This window comes from Giraffa tippelskirchi, chromosome 13 (genome assembly GCF_054371585.1).
Source record: "Giraffa tippelskirchi isolate mGirTip1 chromosome 13, T2T-mGirTip1v1.2.pri, whole genome shotgun sequence".
Classification (NCBI taxonomy): domain Eukaryota; kingdom Metazoa; phylum Chordata; class Mammalia; order Artiodactyla; family Giraffidae; genus Giraffa; species Giraffa tippelskirchi.
This window is the reverse complement of record NC_137287.1, coordinates 50,042,930-50,061,418: the sequence shown is the minus strand read 5'-3', so window position 1 is coordinate 50,061,418 and position 18,489 is coordinate 50,042,930. Positions and strand designations below refer to the sequence as shown.

The following is an 18,489-nucleotide window of genomic DNA, read 5'->3' as shown; positions in this document are numbered from 1 at the left end:
AATTGGGATTGAGTACAAAGCTCAGGTTTCCCCACCTGAGATGCAAGGGAGCTAGAGTATTTATCCACCAACTTCCTTCAGTCACTAGTTGAGGGCATTTCTAGGGGATACTAATTCTGTGGCACTTCCAGGCTGCTAGAAACTAAGCAGTCTCTGGACACAGAAAAATCACTCCAGCCGAAAAGATACAAAGGCTGGCAGTTGAGGTCAAGTCTAAAAACACAATAAAATGGTGACGGGGGAATGACCAGGAGGCCAGCAGAGGTTTGGTGGAAGGAGACACGTGGAAGCTAAAGCAGAGCTCCTCCAGTGCTCATTGCTAATAGTGCAGATGAGGCCTCCCACGGCCCCACTGGAAATCAGCCACTGAGGAACTTCCTTGGTGGTGCAGTGACTGAAAATCCACCTACCAGTGTAGGGGACACAGGTTCAATCCTTGGTCACGGGACAGGATCCCTCATGCCACAAGGCAACCAGGCCTGTGCGCTACAAACGGAGAGCCCATGCCGCAGCTACTGAGCCCACAGGTTACAACTAGGGAGACTCATACACCACAGCAAGAGAGAGCTCACACACTGCAATGAAGACCCAGTACAGGGGAAAAAAATCAGCCATTGAGTCTAAACCACTGATCAACATATTGAGGTCATAGTGACACTTAGTGACTTGCTCCAAGATGCACAAATGTGACAGAGAAATAAGACATCACGATTTTTAATATATGAGTCTTATGACAATCAGTGAATTGTGTGTCTTCAAATATTTAGAGAAGAAGAAAATAGCTGTCTTGGACTTTCAAGTAAAGCATTCAAGGTGGGAACTCTTAACTTATATTTAGTCCCAACCAGAGTCAGAAGCAGATGCAGAGACCTGAGTAGACAGCATCAGGACCCCATGGGGGGTTCTCAGTCCTCCTCTTACCATGAAAGCTGATTATTGTGCCCACAGAATGTGTCTGGGGATAGATAGATTTTCTGTGACTGCCATATTTTTGTTCTTGACTCTGACATAAATTGGGCAAAGACAAGTTATAAGAAGTGGGGCTAATATTCCTTTGGTCCTTTGAACTAGACCTGAACCAAGTGGCAACCCCATCTTAGCACTTTATCTGGAAATAAATTCTCCTGGATTGGTGTTTTGGTCATCTCTTTGGTGGACAGAACTGATTCACTATAAGTGGGGAAACTCTTGGTTGTTTCTCAACTCACCTGAGTGCTCACAGAGGGGGTCATGTTCACCTGCACATGAGGATTTCAGTTTGAAATTTTGAAATTACAAAGTAAGACTGGATTTCAGGTGGAATTCTGACCTGTAATCATCTTGGTTTGATCTGCCTTTCCTCCAACATTGTATGAAAGTTGATATTCAACCCATCTTCAGAAATGGTCCATGCTGCTTGTTTTATCTCTTTATTTTACAGCAATATCAAGTTTAGAGATATACATCAAACACCATTTGAAACAATTGTTCAAATTGAGTGGAGAACAAATCTTCCTGCTTCATGGGGGATACCCATACTTCAAACATATGCATATTAACTAAGTCATTAACAAAGTAGACTAATTTATACAATACAATAAAAATATCATCCCAGTTAAAATCATATATGCTCACATATATTCAGGGGCAGAATGCTTTAAAAAAAATTGTTTAGGAAATATAATTTCTTTAATTTTATAAATGACTTCCCAATTGTAATATTTAAAAACATCTGATTGTTGGTGGGGATTTCTATCTAATTTTCATGAAAGGCAAGTAGCTTAGCTTGTCCTCCTGAAGCACTTAACCTGATTTCATATCTTAATTTTTAAAAATGCTATTTAGGAGTTCAAAGACTGTGCCAGACTGCTAAAGGCATTCCTATGAGCCTATTTTCATTATTGATGCAATTCCTCCAGTCTGGGATGAGCAGAGTATAAAGCAATAAGACACCAAGGAGAATAAAAGAACTCCCTCTGGCTAGATATTCTTAATTTTAAAACAGAGATTAAGAATCTCTTTTTTCAGTTTTAGCAAAAGGTTTGTAAACAACATAACACTGACATACTTTCAAACAGTATTTCCAGACAATAATTTAAATTTATGATTTTCCAGTTTTTCATGTAATTATATGTATATTTACTTTCATAAGTATATACACATAGACACATATATGTATATACATATATATACACACTTAAATAATGGACACTCATTTTAGAAATATTTGTATAATTTGGATCTATAAGGATCAGAAAGAATTCATTACTCATATTTCTTAGTAATATTTTTAGGCATTCATTCATTTTTCACTTTATCTAGCCAAACTAAAATGGAATGTGGGATCATATTTCCTGCCATTTCTTGTTTCAATTTTTTAAGTGGTAGTCATCAATGAACTACATAATATTCTATACATCTTCTAAATTTCTGAGATTTTAAAAGCTATGTGTGATGGTGAATGATACCTCTAGTTGAGATGAAGACCAAACAGAGGTCACAATAGGAAGTAAATAATATTGCAGAATTGATCTTAATTCTATAAGACCAAGTCATGGAAAGAAAGTAGAGAACCCCATCAGAGGAGATGGGGATAAAGAATGAATGGTAAAATAAATTTGGTTAAGGAAATACCAGCAATCAAATCATGTATTATCTGTAGATGTATCACAGATAAATATTTTTCAGTCTTGAAGACAACACAGTCAATCATAAGATCGTTTCATGTATTCTTTGATGAACTTCTAGCAAAAGAAAAAATTAATTAAAAATTATCTTATGATATAGTGTTCTAGTTTAGTATCTAAAGAGTCTGGTGAGAGCTAGTATTTTAAAATGAAGCTTAAAAGATAAATTTAAAAGACTAAAAGTAAACACATATACAGAAAAGCATAATTCTCTTCTCTAAACTAATTTATAGGTTATTAATTTTGTTTTCAAAGTTAAAATGCCAAGGAGCTCATTATTGCTAACTGTATTTAACTGTCCTGTGAAAACTACTTGTGCTTTTATATATACCAGATTTTCATTACAACTAGGTCCATGCAGTCTGGGCTGTGGGGCCTCCGCCTTTGTGATCACTTCTTGAAAACTTGCTCCAGCAACTAATAAACCTGGTCCTTTAGGCCATAGAGAGCTCTTTCATCTCTTTATTCTAATAAAACTTACTAACAACTGTAATCTTAACCTTTGTAATCCTTTGTAATTTACTTTGGTGTACTCATTTCTTTGTCTTCACTGATGAGTAGCTTAGTCAGGGCAAGGACAATGCCAACACTGTGCGTGTGTGTGTTGTGTTTTCCAGAGGCCAATCCAGTGCTTGGTATATATGATATCTGCCATTAATATTTTTGCTGAATGAACCAACTTTCTTTGGATGGATATGAGACAGTCACTTCTATAAATACCTTTTTCTCTGCAGGATGATTAAAGCAATATTTTGGTGAAGGTTATACATGATCAGAACTGAACAGTCTTCAATCTGTTGAAGCACAGTGAGTGAAGGGAACAAAGATATTGACCCCAAAAAATTAATTAACAAGAAATGCTGCTGCTGCTGCTGCTGCTAAGTCGCGTCAGTTGTGTCCGACTCTGTGCGACACCATAAACGGCAGCCCACCAGGCTCTGCCGTCCCTGGGATTCTCCAGGCAAGAATACTGGAGTGGGTTGCCATTTCCTTCTCCAGCGCATGAAAGGGAAAAGTGAAAGCGAAGTCGCTCAGTCGTGTCTGACTCTTAGCGACCCCATGGACTGTAGCCTACCAGGCTCCTCTGTCCATGGGATTTTCCAGGCAAGAGTACTGGAGTGGGGTGCCATTGCCTTCTCCGTAACAAGAAATAACCTCTCCTAAATAAGCAATGGAACACAAAGGCTGTGTTAACTGGTCGAAAGGACCATGATTAGAAGTTATGACAGAGAACATATCTAAGTTATTTGTAAGAGGAGTAAATATATTACAAAGTTCTATGCAAATTTGTCCCAACCAGTATTGTTTAAAGGACTATCCAGAGTGTAGAAATGAGATTAAATTCTTAGGTAAACTAGCCCTTCCTTACTCTTCAGTTTTCTCTAGGTTTTTAAACACTATACTTTTCTTCTATGTCCATTACCACTCACGGTCATCTAAAAAAGAACTCAACTGTGACCTGGATTCCTGAGAAATAAATCACAATTTCATGCAATGATGCTCTTGATTCAAACTCTTCTTTAAGCAATGATTCAAGCTCTCTTTAAGCCTCTTATATATAATCACAAGAGAGTAGATCAATAATAAGATGGAGCAGTTACAACATCTTGATAGGAATAAATATTAGTTCAGTGGAATTAATTTAATAAATATAAGTCTGTATTCCCAAGCACTCATGAAAGATGGTAGAATATTAATCTAGTTTGTTTTCAGAGCACCTATTTTCCTTTAGATATTCTTGCTGCTGTTTGCTCTGTTGGGAGATTGATTGCTTTCCTGGCCGCAGCTCTCCACTGTCATGCCCTCCCTCCCCCTATAGCCATGCCCTTAGACATGTAACTTTATAATTGCCTTCTGCTCTGACTTTGAGCTCAACCAATGTGATTCACAGTGGCAAATAAAATGCTGGCTAATGTGAGATTCACAGACATGAATTCACAGTGCAGTCAGGTTTATTCTTAGAGTTGCCCTCTGATGCGATGAGAACTTGCCCAGGCTAACTTGCTTGAAGAGGAAACACATGGAGTGGAGCTGGTACCCACAGCTGTCTCAGCCAAGACCAGCCTCAGTCAGCTGACAGCACTTCTACCTGCAGGCACATGAGCATGCCAGGTCGGGACCAGCAGAACCACACAACACATCTACAGAAGTGAGAGCCAAAGAGCTGCCTGTTGTTTTAAGCCATTATTTGCTGGGGCGGTTTGTTACATAGTATTAATACGATAATTCCTACCGATGCAATTTGATTTCTCAATATGAAAATATAGAATTAATTGTCACTTGTTAATTATAAGTATAAAAGCACCTGGGCAATGAACAGAGATTCTTCAAATATGCCCATGATTCTATTTTAAGGATATGGTATCAAATTAAAGTAAAAAATACAATAGATTTTTTTTAAAGTTCTGAGAATGTTCAAACTATGATCTCTTCATTTTTTTCCCATAACAAGAATTGAGCAACTACAGAGGAAAGCACCTGGCCTGCCTCTTGAGTTCTCTAGAATTATATGCAGTGTTTCCAATTGCTAGTATGACTGTAGACTTAACAATGCTCTGGAAGGCAGTCTCCTCAGCTGCATGTAATAGAATGGGACAATAAATGCTTATTATTTCTCACTATTCTACAGATTGACAAGGCAGATCTAATCTGAGGTAGCATCTTGACAGGCAACAGTGACCTCACTCACATGTCTAGGCTCTCAGCTAGGATAGCTGAGACCTCTTGCCAAGAAATCTTTATCTTCCAGTGGGCTGACTTGAGTTTGTTCAGATGGTAGCAGAAGCATTCCCAGCAGCAAGGGAGGGTACGACCAATGGGCAGAAGGTTTTAAAACCTCTGTTAGCATCACATTCACTGCTGTCCCATTAGCCAAACCCAGAGTTAGTTGTTGGGGCGGGAGAGACTGGCATGAGGGAAGGAAACCTTGCAACGGCCTTGTTACAGAGAGCAGAATCATGACAGCCATTTTGCAGATTATCTACCTCTTATATCACGCCTGTATCTTCTTGATGGGGGACTAGAACCCTACATGTCCTACATGCCTGTAAGTCCTTCCTACATTCTGGCCCATGGAAGATGATCCCACCCCTGTTTGACAATGTAGGTTTTACTATTATTAGTTATGGTGAGACCAACAGTTGGAAGACAACTGCCACTGGAAAGAGAGTTTGCTACTCATAGTGCCCGAAAGGAGGGCACATGCCATGCCACAGTGGGCCTTATGGAGCAACAGCGGGGTCAGTCAGGAGGAGAAGACGGAAAAGGAAAAATATAGACAAGAACCATTACTGTGGCTTCTGCTGGAAGGAATGGGTGAGGTGTGGGGTAAGCAGGCCAAGAATTGGCTGGTTTGAATAATTTCAGTGGGATCAGGGGTGAAAGCGTTAGCTCTGGGTGATCAGGGCAGGGAGTAGAAGGACCCAACAGAGGAAGTGGGGTGGGCTGGGGGTGTGGCTCTGAATTGGTTGGTTTGTATATGGACCTTCAGCATGAACTGTTTACTGTTCTAGGCCTGCAAGGGGCCAGGAAGTTAGGCTGGGAAGTTAGCCCTGGAAGGGGCACTCCCTTCAGTGCCATCAAGGTCTGAGGAGATGTCGAACATCAGAAAAGTAGAAAATAAAAAGGCATGGTTAATATAACCCCCATTCAGTTCAATTGAGTTCAGTCGCTCAGTCGTGTCCGACTCTTTGCAACCCCATGAATTGCAGCACGCCAGGCCTCTCTGTCCATCACCAACTCCCGGAGTCCACCCAAACCCATGTCCATCGAGTCGGTGATGCCATCCAACCATCTCATCCTCTGTCGTCCCCTTCTCTTCCCGCCCCAAATCCTACTCAGCATTAGGGTCTTTTCCAATGAGTCAACTCTTCGCATGAGGTGGCCAAAGTATTGGAGTTTCAGCTTCAACATCAGACCTTCCAATGAACACCCAGAATTGATCTCTTTTAGGATGGATCGATTGGATCTCCTTGCAGTCCAAGGGACTCTCAAGAGTCTTCTCCAACACCACAGTTCAAAAGCATCAATTCTTCGGCCAGGAAAATTATATTCCTAAACCAATAATACATTACTGTCCTGAGAAAGTTCAGTAAGTCTCAACTTTATTTCATAAAATCATGTAAACTGGCCCTGCTGGTACTACAATGACCACGGCATTCTCAAAATATTTTTAAAGGATTTCTCAGTCCCATTTGACTTCTGGCTATCCTGTCTTTTTTCTGGGATTTTCTTTCTGGTGTTCAACATTAACGCAGGACCATCTTAGCATTCTGCTAAATGTGTGTGAAAAATATATGACATACTCTCTGAATGGACCAGGGGAAGCTACCTCAGATAAGTAGAAGGCAGTGTCAGCTAAATACACTTTAATGATGATTTATTTAGTACCTGCTATGTGCCAGGCACTGTGATAAATGCTGTGGGATTTTAATCAAATGGCACTTAGACTCTCAAGGGGCTCACAATTTACTGAGCACAAATTATAGGAAAACAAATGATTGAGCTACAGTTAGAAGTCAACTCTGTTGAAATGAGTCACAAACAGCTTTGGATAGACCTTCAAGATGGACCTTCAAGGATGAATTTGACACTTGAGTGTGGGTAATATCTCAGGCAGTGGGAACTGTATGTTCAATGGCACAGAAGTAGAAATTAGTGTGTCATAAGGAGCTGGAAACCCTTCCTGTATGACCAGAACCTGGGATACCTATGGAAAAGTGGTGAGAAATTAGGCTAAGCAGGAAGTTCACAATCAAGGAGGGTCTTAAATGCTGTACTAAGGAATTTACTCCACCAACAATAACGGACAATTTATGAGTTTTAATTGGAAAAATAATATGAAAAAGCTTCATTTTTGAAAGGTTTTGGGGGCTCTACTATAGAGGACCCTATACTCCCTGAGGGTAGGGATTCTATCTGTCTTTTTCCCATCTGTTCCCCAGCACCTAGTGCAGGGCCTGGTCCTTAGTACACACTCATGCAGTTGAAACCACTGTGCTAATTACATGTCCCACACGCTTTCCCGCATTTCCCAGTTTTCCTTGCAGTTAAATTGGAGCCGTGTAATTAGCTCTGGCCAATGACTGTTAACAGAAGTGATTCGGTGACCATTTGGATATGGAATGTGAAGATCTCAAAATCTTGCTTGGATCATTAAGAAATGATTATAAGGAATAAGTTTGGGGATAAAGATAATTGGCTCAATTTTGGATATCTTGAGTTCAAATGACTATGAGATGAACTTTTCATCAGAATAGAACTAAATGTTTCAATGCATAATATAGACAGTTACTGTGGGCAATCAGAAAGAACAATATTAAAACATATAGCACTTTATGGGGAATGCTAGATTGGCCCACCAGCCAAGGTTGCCTGTCCAGGATTGAGTTTCCCTTGGATGCAAGAGAAAATTTCTGTGCCAAAACTGAGATAGCCCAGGTAAACAAGGATGGCTGGTCACCCTTAGGTCTGCTTTGCTATACCACCTGCAAAGACATGGTTAACGAGTTGTTCTCCTCTGAATTCAGAAATCTGGATTAGAGAGATCTAGACTCTTCCAAACTTCTGTATCTCAGCTACCATTCAGTTCCAAAGACTGTGAATCTTGATTTGGCAGGATAAGGAATAAAATGTGAATGCTGTAAGCCAGAGTCATGCTGGTAGCAACTCGCATCAGCTCACAAGAGCTAATTCTGCTCGTTTCTTCCCAGCTCCATATTTAGGGAGTTAGGCTGACAGGTCAGAATTGGCTATGCTGGTAGAATTCCTATGCTAGAAATTGGCAAGTAGTACTACAAATCGGGGCCACCCCAGAACTGGGTTTTAAACGTTTACGAGGACACCACTGCCCAAAGCTGAGTTGAAAAAGTGTAACAGACATTGCTTCATGGGCCCAGTCAATGGAGGTTCAGTTGTTGCTCTACACCATACCTTTTCTACGGTGGTGCATCTATCCTCCAGATGCTGTGTGTCCTGGCTGCTAACAACTCTTAGCCATCCCCTTCAGCTGAGAAGTGTCCTCAGCTGATGGGAGCTGCCTTGTCTGGAAAGGCCTGGATGGTAATATCCTGTACCCAGTGGTGGCCTGTAGCCAATGACTGACTCACAGGAGTAGCATCCAAGGTCAGCTCTCCTGCCACAAGCTGGGACAACACTGTGATACCCTGTGTGTCCAGTACTCCCTCTGGGATCATGCTGAAACTAGTCACAGATGAAATCACGTCCTTGCCCACCTGCTTCCCCTTCCCCATCTTGCTTCTCTTATGTCTTTATGTGTTTTTTCCTAAGAGTCTCTTTTAAAAAATCATTGGCATTTATTTCTGCCCTAATTTTTAAGATTTTTTTCCTTCTACTAACCCTGGGGTTCTTCATTTCTTCCTTTTCTAGTTGCTTTAGGTGTAGAGTTAGGTTATTTATTTGGCTTTTTTCTTGTTTCTTGAGGTGAGCCTGTATTGCTGTGAATCTTCCCCTTAGCACTGCTTGTACAGTGTTCCATAGATTTGGGGTTGTTATGTTTTCATTTTCATTCGTTTCTATGCATATTTTGATTTCTTTTTTGATTTCTTCTGTGATTTGTTGGTTATTCAGAAGCGTGTTCTTTAGCCTCCATATGTTGGAATTTTTAATAGTTTTTTTTCCTGTAATTGAGGTCTAATCTTACTGCATTGTGGTCAGAGAAGATGATTGGGATGATTTCAATTTTTTTGAATTTACCAAGGCTAGATTTATGGCCCAGGATGTGATCTAACCTGGAGAAAGTTCTGTGTGCACTTGAGAAAAAGGTGAAATTGATTGTTTTGGGGTGGAATGTCCTGTAAATATCAATTAAATCTAACTTGTCTATTGGATAATTTAAAGTTTGTGTTTCCTTGTTAATTTTCTGTTTAGTTGATCTATCCATATGTGTGAGTGGAGTATTTAAGTCTCTTACTATTATTGTGTTATTGTTAATTTCCCCTTTCATACTTGTTAGTATTTCCCTTACATATTGTGGTGCCCCTATGTTGGGTGCATGTATATTTATAATTGTTATATCTTCTTCTTAGATTGATCCTTTGATCATTATGTAGTATCCTTCTTTGTCTCTTTTCACAGCCTTTATTTTAAAGTCTATTTTATCTGAAAGGAGTATTGCGACTCCTGCTTTCTTTTGGTCTCCGTTTGCATGAAATATCTTTTTCCAGCCCTTCACTTTCAGTCTACATGTGTCCCTTGTTTTGAGGTGGGTCTCTTGTACACAGCATAGATAGGGGTCTTGTTTCTGTATCCATTCAGCCAGTCTTTGTCTTTTGGTTGGGGCATTCAAACCATTTACATTTCAGGTAATTATTGATAAGTATGATCCCATTGCCATTTACTTTGTTGTTTTGAGTTCGTGTTTAAACATCCTTTCTGTGTTTCCTGTTTAGAGAAGATCCTTTAGCATTTGTTGGAGAGTTGGTTTAGTGGTGCTGAATTCCCTCAGCTCTTGCTTGTCTGTAAAGCTTTTGAATTCTCCTTCATATCTGAATGAGATCCTTGCTGGGTACAGTAATCTGGGTTGTAGATCATTCTCTTTCATTACTTTAAGTATGTCCTGCCATTCCCTTCTAGCCTGAAGGGTTTCTATTGAAAGATCAGCGGTTATCTTTATGGGGATCCCCTTGTGTGTGATTTGTTGTTTTTCCCTTGCTGTTTTTAATATTTGCTCAACATAATAAAAGCTATATATGACCATTGCAACAAAAAGAATAAAATACTTAGGAATATATCTACCTAAAGAAACAAAAGACTTATATACAGGAAACTATGAAACACTGATGAAAGAAATCAAAGAGGACACAAACAGATGGAGAAATATACCGTGTTCATGGATTGGAAGAATTAATATAGTGAAAATGAGTATGCTACCCAAAGCAATCTATAGATTCAATGCAATCCCTATCAAGCTACCAATGGTATTTTTCACAGAACTAGAACAAATCATTTCACAGTTTGTATGGAAATATAAGAAACCTCGAATAGCCAAAGCAATCTTGAGAAAGAAGAATGGAACTGGAGGAATCAACCTGCCTGACTTCAGGCTCTACTACAAAGCCACAGTCATCAAGACAGGATGGTACTGGCACAAAGATAGAAATATAGATCAATTGAACAAAATAGAAAGCCCAGAGATAAATCCACGCACCTATGGACACCTTATCTTTGACAAAGTTGGCAAGAATATACAATGGAGAAAAGACAATCTCTTTACCAAGTGGTGCTGGGAAAACTGGTCAACCACTTGTAAAAGAATGAAACTAGAACACTTTCTAACACCATACACAAAAATAAACTCAACATGGATTAAAGATCTAAACATAAGACCTGACACTATAAAACTCCTAGAGGAAAACATAGGCAAAACACACTCCGACATAAACCACAGCAGGATCCTCTATGACCCACCTCCCAGAATATTGGAAATAAAAGCAAAAATAAACAAATTGGACCTAATTAAACTTAAAAGCTTTTGTACAAAAAAGGAAACTATAAGCAAGGTGAAAAGACAGCCCTCGGAATGGGAGAAAATAATAGTAAATGAAGCAACAGACAAACAATTAATCTCAAAAATATACAAGCAACTCCTACAGCTCAATTCCAGAAAAATAAACGACCCAATCAAAAAATGGGCCAAAGAACTAAACAGACATTTCTCCAAAGAAGACATACAGATGGCTAACAAACACATGAAAATGTGCTCAATATCACTCATTATTAGAGAAATGCAAATCAAAACCAGAATGAGGTACCATTTCACGCCAATCAGAATGGCTGCTATCCAAAAGTCTACAAGCAATAAATGCTGGAAAGGGTGTGGAGAAAAGGGAACCCTCTTACACTGTTGGTGGGAATGCAAACTAGTACAGCCACTATGGAGAACAGTGTGGAGATTCCTTAAAAAACTGGGAATAGAACTGCCATATGATCCAGCATTCCCACTGCTGGGCATACACACCGAAGAAACCAGAATTGAAAGAGACGCGTGCACCCCAATGTTCATCACAGCACTGTTTACAATAGCCAGGACATGGAAGCAACCTAGATGTCCATCATCAGACGAATGGATAAGGAAGCTGTGGTACATATACACAATGGAATATTACTCAGCCATTAAAAAAAAATACATTTGAATCGGTTCTACTGAGATGGATGAAACTGGAGCCCATTATACAGAGTGAAGTAAGCCAGAAAGAAAAACAACAATACAGTATACTAATGCATATATATGGAATTTGAAAGATGGTAATGATAACCCTATATGCAAGACAGAATAAGAGACACAGATGCATAGAACAATTTTATGGACTCTGAGGGAGAAGGTGAGGGTGGGACGTTCTGAGAGAATAGCATTGAAACATGTATATTATCATATGTGAAACAGAACACCATTCCAGGTTCAATGCATGAGACAAATGCTCAGGGCTGGGGCAATGGGATGACCCAGAGGGATGGGATGCAGAGGGAGGTGGGAGGGGGGTTCAGGATGGGGAACACATGTAAACCCATGGCTGATTCATGTCAATGTATGGCAAAAACCACTACAGTATTGTAAAGTAATTAGCACCCAACTAAAATAAATAAATTTATTAAAAAAAAAAATCATTGGCTTAAGAGCTCCCATCTTGACCTGGAGATTTTCATACTCAGTGAAGTAAGCCAGACTGAGAAAGACAAATATCATATGATATCATTTATATATAAAATCTTTAAAAAAAGATACGAATGAACTCATTTACAAAACAGAAATAGAGCCACAGACATAGAAAACAAACTTACAGTTACCAAAGGGGAAAGAGGCAGGGAATAAATTAGGAGTCTGGGATTAACATATGTACACCCCTATATATAAAACAGATAACCAACAAGGACCTACTATATAGCACAGAGAACTCTATAATAACCTATAAGGGAAAAGAATCTGAAAAACAGCATAAGAGACTCCCCATTTTAGGCTCTGCTTTTGGGAACATGACTTATCATACCCATTCCAGAATAACCTCCGTTGAATGAACAAAGGATCCCTGGTTTATCTCATGTACTAATTAAGGAATTGTTGAGAGAACTTTTGATCTTCATCCTTCCTCTGAGCAAAGAGCATCCTTTTGATTCTTGAGCTTTCTGGAATCTCATTTGTAATCCTCCCTCCTTCCTTTGTACATATCTAGTAGTAACCTCAAAATGTTTTTGAGGGGAGTTTTCAATTTTGCATTTTGAACTTTGGATCCTCCTTTATTTAACTAAGTTGAGAGAAGGAGAAATGAAACTCCAGTGTATTCGCATGACATTTAAGGTAGAGCAATTTAGTGGCAGTAGGCAATCACGTGGAGCAGCCATTAAGGGCTGAATTATACCATCTGTAGCTACTTAACATGCTGAACCATTCTTCTTAACATGCTGAACCATTCTTCTCCATCTAGAAAAATCATAATAAGGGGCCCGTCAGCACTCTGAGTCACTGCTAAGAAGCTTATGCATCCTCACACCTGCATTTAAATGAGTGTTTCCGGGGCAAAACACAAAGACCTTAGACAAATGAAATGAAGCACTTTAGCAGTGAAAAATAATATTAGTTTCTATTTGCATTTGTAAGTTGACTGCAGGAAGAACACTTCTGAAATTAGTTTATTAATAAGAATCATTTTGAATAACTATTTAAAAAATAACACAAATTTTTAAAACATGGACAGATCATATAAGAAGGATTATAAACAAGTGGCAATATTTGATGATATCCAAAATATGAAGGAATAGTAACTAGTAGGATGCATTGTTCCATTCCAAATAGGAATTCTATAGATATGGAAACACATAAATCATATCAGCAGTAGGATTCAGAACCAGAAATTGTGAATATCTCATCTTTAGTTTCCTCTTTCTTAAATTTTGGACGGAGGAATCTGGTAGGTGACACTCCATGGGGTCGCAAAGAGTTGGACATGACTGAGCAACTTCACCTTCTTAAATTTTATTAGGGTATAACTTACATTGAGTATAGTGACTAAATCTTAGGTGTATGTCTTGATAAATTTATAGACACATGCACACACACAATCATCACTTATATAGAGATAGAACATTTCTAGTACTCCAGAAAGCTCCCTCAATTATCTCCCCATTAAAAGTAACCACCATCTGACCTTACACTATAGATTTTCCTAGATTGTAATTTATCTGTGGAATAATTTTTTCCCTTAATACTATGCCTAGTAAGTCATAGTACCTTTCATTGCCTATTTTAAACATCTCTTTCATCCACCATTATCTCAAGACTCATTACCTTTTGCTACTTGGAAGAGCTCACCCTCTCATCATCCCCACTGGGCACTCTTACCCAGGTGATAGTCACAGTCTCAATGTGATACTTGGAGATTTTGCCCACTTTCTGGAGCAAAACACATCCCAAACTCTTAGCACTTCTGTTCTGGATGAATATCTGCAAATTCTAGGACCAAAATCTAGATCCTTTCGGGATCTCTTAGCTGCCAGAAGTAAGTCACAACTCAAGCCAGTGCCACCATGCCATCATATGAGCGAGGGCCATAAGGGGTGGACTCCATTGCCACTCCTCAAGTTTACTAACTTAAATACGCACGCCTTAGAAGATGTCACTGTTTGACTCATCCTTAGACCAGCCTCTTGCAGAATTGTTCAGGATGAGATGGAGTGGGAAAAAACTACAACCTCTTCTCTTTGCATGGTGCTGTATACACATTTTACTCCGTTACAACCCAACAGTGTCTAATTTCTGGTATACCATGTTGGTTCATGTCTCCACACCTTTAATCATATTCATACATCTTTTTAGAACTACCAAGTTTTTACCTTTCTTGACTTCAATTCTTTTCCTTTCCCTCAAGTCTTGGGTGAATTGTCACAACCTAGAATGCCAAGTTTCTTCCTTTTCATACTGTTCCCGGGGTTCTCAAGGCAAGAATACTGAAATGGTTTGCCATTCCCTTCTCCAGTGGACCACATTTAGTCAGAACTCTCCACCATGACCCGTCTGTCTTGGGTGGCCCTACATGGCATGGCTCATAGTTTCACTGAGTTAGACAAGGCTGTGGTACATGTGATCAGATTGGTTAGTTTCCTGTGATTGTGGTTTTCAGTCTGTCTGCCCTCTGATGGAGAAGGATAAGAGGCTTCTGGAAGCTTCCTGATGGGAGAGACTGACTGAGGGGGAAACTGGGTATCATTGTGATGGGCGGGGCCATGTTTAGTAAATCTTTAATCCAATTTTCTGTTGATGAGCGGGGCTATGTTCCCTCCCTGTTGCTTGACCTAAGGCCAAACTATGGCGGAGGTAATGAAAATAATGGTGACCTCCCCCAAGAGGTCCCATGCATGCATTGCTGCACTCAGTGCCCCTGACCCTGCAGCAGGCCACCACTGACCCACGCCTCTGCCAGAGACTCCTGGGCAAGTCTGGGTCAGTTTCTTGTGTGGTCACTGCTCCTTTCTCCTGGGTCCTGGTGTGCACAAGGTTTTGTTTGTGCCCTCCAAGAGTCTATTTCCCCAGTCCTGTGTAAGTTCTCGTGGCTCTATGGTGGGGTTAATAGCAACCTCCTCCAAGAGGGTTCTTGCCATACCCATGCAGGTCTGTTGTACCCAGAGCCTCTGCGGCAGGCCACTGCTGACCCATACCTCCACAGGAGGCACTCAGACACACTTCTGGCTCAGTCTCTGTGGGTTGAGTGTGCATTTTGTGCCTTCCCAGCTCTGAGCAGCTCAGGCGACCAGGTGCTTGGTGAGCGCACTGTCCCAGGTGGGCTGTGTGTCTTAATCACTTCCCTGGTCCTGGCTGCTCAGTTTCCCAGTGTGCCGCGAAAGCACCATCTCAGGTGTGCTGTATGTCTCCTCTGGGGAGCTGATCTCAGGCTGCTAACCTCCTGGAGGACATCAACCATCCAGGATCTCAGGAAGGCATAGATAGCAGCTGGGAGCCTGCTCACAGTTTGGTGGAAGATGCCATCTCTGAGGCTGAGATTGTAGCAGTCCCTTGCCTTCTGACTCTGGCTATCACAAGCCTGCCTCTCTGTGGAGAGGGCCGATACCCAGCCAGGTAGCTCTCCTTTGGTAGTCACTCAATCCTTTGTTCTGTGAGTGTGCCAGGCTGCCCATTAGGTTTTTAGGTTAGAATCTTTCATGGGAAAGTTCTCTTTTCTGCATTTGTGGTTAGCTGTGTATTATGTGGGTTTTTTGTGTTTTCTCCCAGTTATGTTGCCTTCTGAGATCCCAAAACTCCCCACAGACCCGTCAGTTAGAGGGTTTCCGACTGTGTGGAAACTTCTCCTTCATGACTCCCTCCCCAGGACAGGTCTCTATCCATAAGTCTTTTGTCTCTCTTTTTGTCTTTTATATTTTTTCCTACCTCCTTTCGAAGAGAATGGGCTGCCTTTCTGGGTGTCTGGTGTCCTCTGTAAGTGTTCAGAAGTTGTTTTGTGGAAGTTGCTCAGCATTCAAATGATCTTTTGATGAATTTGTGGAGGAGACAGTACTCTCCCCATCCTATTCCTCCACCCTCTTGGTATGAAAAGGTAAAAAGGTATGACACTGAAAGATGAACTCCCTTGGTCTGTAGGGGCTCAATATACTGCTAGAGAAAAGTGGGGAAATAACTCCAAAAAGAATGAAAAGAAGGAGCCAAAGCTAAATCAATACCCACTTGTGGATGTGACAGGTGATGGAAGTAAAGTCCAATGCTGTAAAGAGCAATACTGCATAGGAAACTGGAATGTTAGGTCCATGAATCAAGGCAAGTTGGAAGTGGTCAAACAGGAGATGGCAAGAGTAAACATGGACATTTTAAGAATCAGTGAACTAAAATGGACTGGAATGGGTGGCTTGAACTCAGATGACCATTATATCTTCTACTGTGGGCAGGAATCCATTAGAAGAAATGGAGTAGCCATCCTAGTCAACAAAAGAGTCCAAAATATAATACTTGTATGAAATCTCAAAAATGACAGAATGATCTCTGTTCAATTCCAAGGCAAACCATTCAATATCTCAGTAATCCAAGTCTACACCCCAACCAGTAATGCTGAAGAAGCTGAAGCTGAACAGTTCTATGAAGACATACAAAACCTTCTAGAAACACCACCCCCAAAAGATATTCTCTTCATTATAGGGGACTGGAATGCAAAAGTAGGAAGTGAAGAGCTACCTGGAGTAACAGGCAAATTTGGCCTTGGAGTAAAAAACGAAGCAGGGCAAAGGCTAACAGAGCATTGCCAAGAGAATGCCCTGGTCATAGCAAACACCCTCTTCCAACAACACAAGAGAAGACTTTACACATCGACATCACTAGATGGTCAATACTGAAATCAGATTGATTATATTCTTTGCACCCAAAGATGGAGAAGCTCTATACAGCCAGCAAAAACAAGACCAGGACCTGACTGTGGCTCAGATCATGAACTCCTTATTGCCAAATTCAGAATTAAATTGAAGAAAGTAGGGAAAATCACTAGACCATTCAGGCATGGCCCAAATCAAATCCCTTACAATGGAAGTGACAAATATATTGAAGGGATTAGATCTGATAGACAGAGTGCCTGATGAACTATGGATGGAGGTTTGTGGCATTGTACAGGAGGCAGTGATCAAGACCATCCCCAAGAAAATGAAATGCAAAAAAAGGCAAAATACTTGAATGACGAGGCCTTACAAATAGCTGAGAAAAGAAGAGAAGCTAAAGGCAAAGGAGAAAAGAAAAGATATACCCATTTGAAGGCAGAGTTACAAAGGACAGCACAGAGAGATAAGAAAGCATTCCACAGTGATCAATGCAAGGAAATAGAGTAAAACATTAGAATGGGAAAGACTAGAGATCTCTTCAAGAAAATTAGAGATACCAAGGGAACATTTCATGCAAAGATGAGCACAATAAAGGGCAGAAATGGTATGGACCTAACAGAAGCAGAAGATATTAAGAAGAGGTGGCAAGAATACACAGAAGAACTACCCTACATGCGAGACAGAATAAGAGACACAGATGCATAGAACAGTCTTATGGACTCTGAGGGAGAAGGTGAGGGTGGGATGTTCTGAGAGAATAGCATTGGAACATGTATATTATCATATGTGAAACAGAACACCATTCCAGGTTCGATGCATGAGACAAATGCTCAGGACTGGGGCAATGGGTTGACCCAGAGGGATGGGATGGAGAGGGAGGTGGGAGGGGGGTTCAGGATGGGGAACACATGTAAACCCATGGCTGATTCATGTCAATGTATGGCAAAAACTGCTACAGTATTGTAAAGTAATTAGCCCCCAACTAAAATAAAAAAAAGAAAAGAAAAAAAGAAATGGAGATAGAATGACAAAAAGAAAAAAAAAGAAGAACTATACCGAAAAGATCTTAACAACCCAGATAACCACAATGGAGTGATCACTCACCTAGTCAGACATCGTAGAACGTGAAGTCAAGTGGGCCTTAGGAAACATCACTATGAACAAAGCTAGTAGAGGTGACGGAATTCCAGTTGAGTTATTTCAAATCTTAAAAGATGATGCTGTGAAAGGGCTGTTCTCAATATGCCCCCAAATCTGGAAAACTCATCGGTGGCCACAGGACTGGAAAAGGTCAGTTTTCATTCCAATCCCAAAGAAAGGCAATGCCCAAGAATGGTCAAACTACCACACAATTGCATTCATCACATAGGCTAGTAAAGTAATGCTCAAAATCCTCCAAGCCAGGCTTCAATAGTATGTGAACTGTGAACTTCCAGATGTTCAAGCTGTACTTAGATAAGGCAGAGGAACCAGAGATCAAATTGCCAACATATGTTGCATC

General features: G+C 40.4%; 1 protein-coding gene and 1 long non-coding RNA gene across 2 annotated transcripts in view; one reads left to right on the top strand and one right to left on the bottom strand.

Moving 5' to 3' along the window:
- The window catches only part of PLCB1 (phospholipase C beta 1), an 859,183-nt gene that overhangs the window by 508,018 nt on the left and 332,676 nt on the right, over nt 1–18,489 (top strand). The gene's annotated exons all lie outside the window — the stretch shown is intronic.
- LOC145531198 (uncharacterized) lies at nt 14,866–17,338 on the bottom strand. The gene is made up of 2 exons (XR_014072269.1): nt 15,712–17,338; nt 14,866–15,318 (listed from the first exon to the last, which is right to left on the bottom strand). It is a non-coding gene; the product is annotated as an uncharacterized LOC145531198 (long non-coding RNA).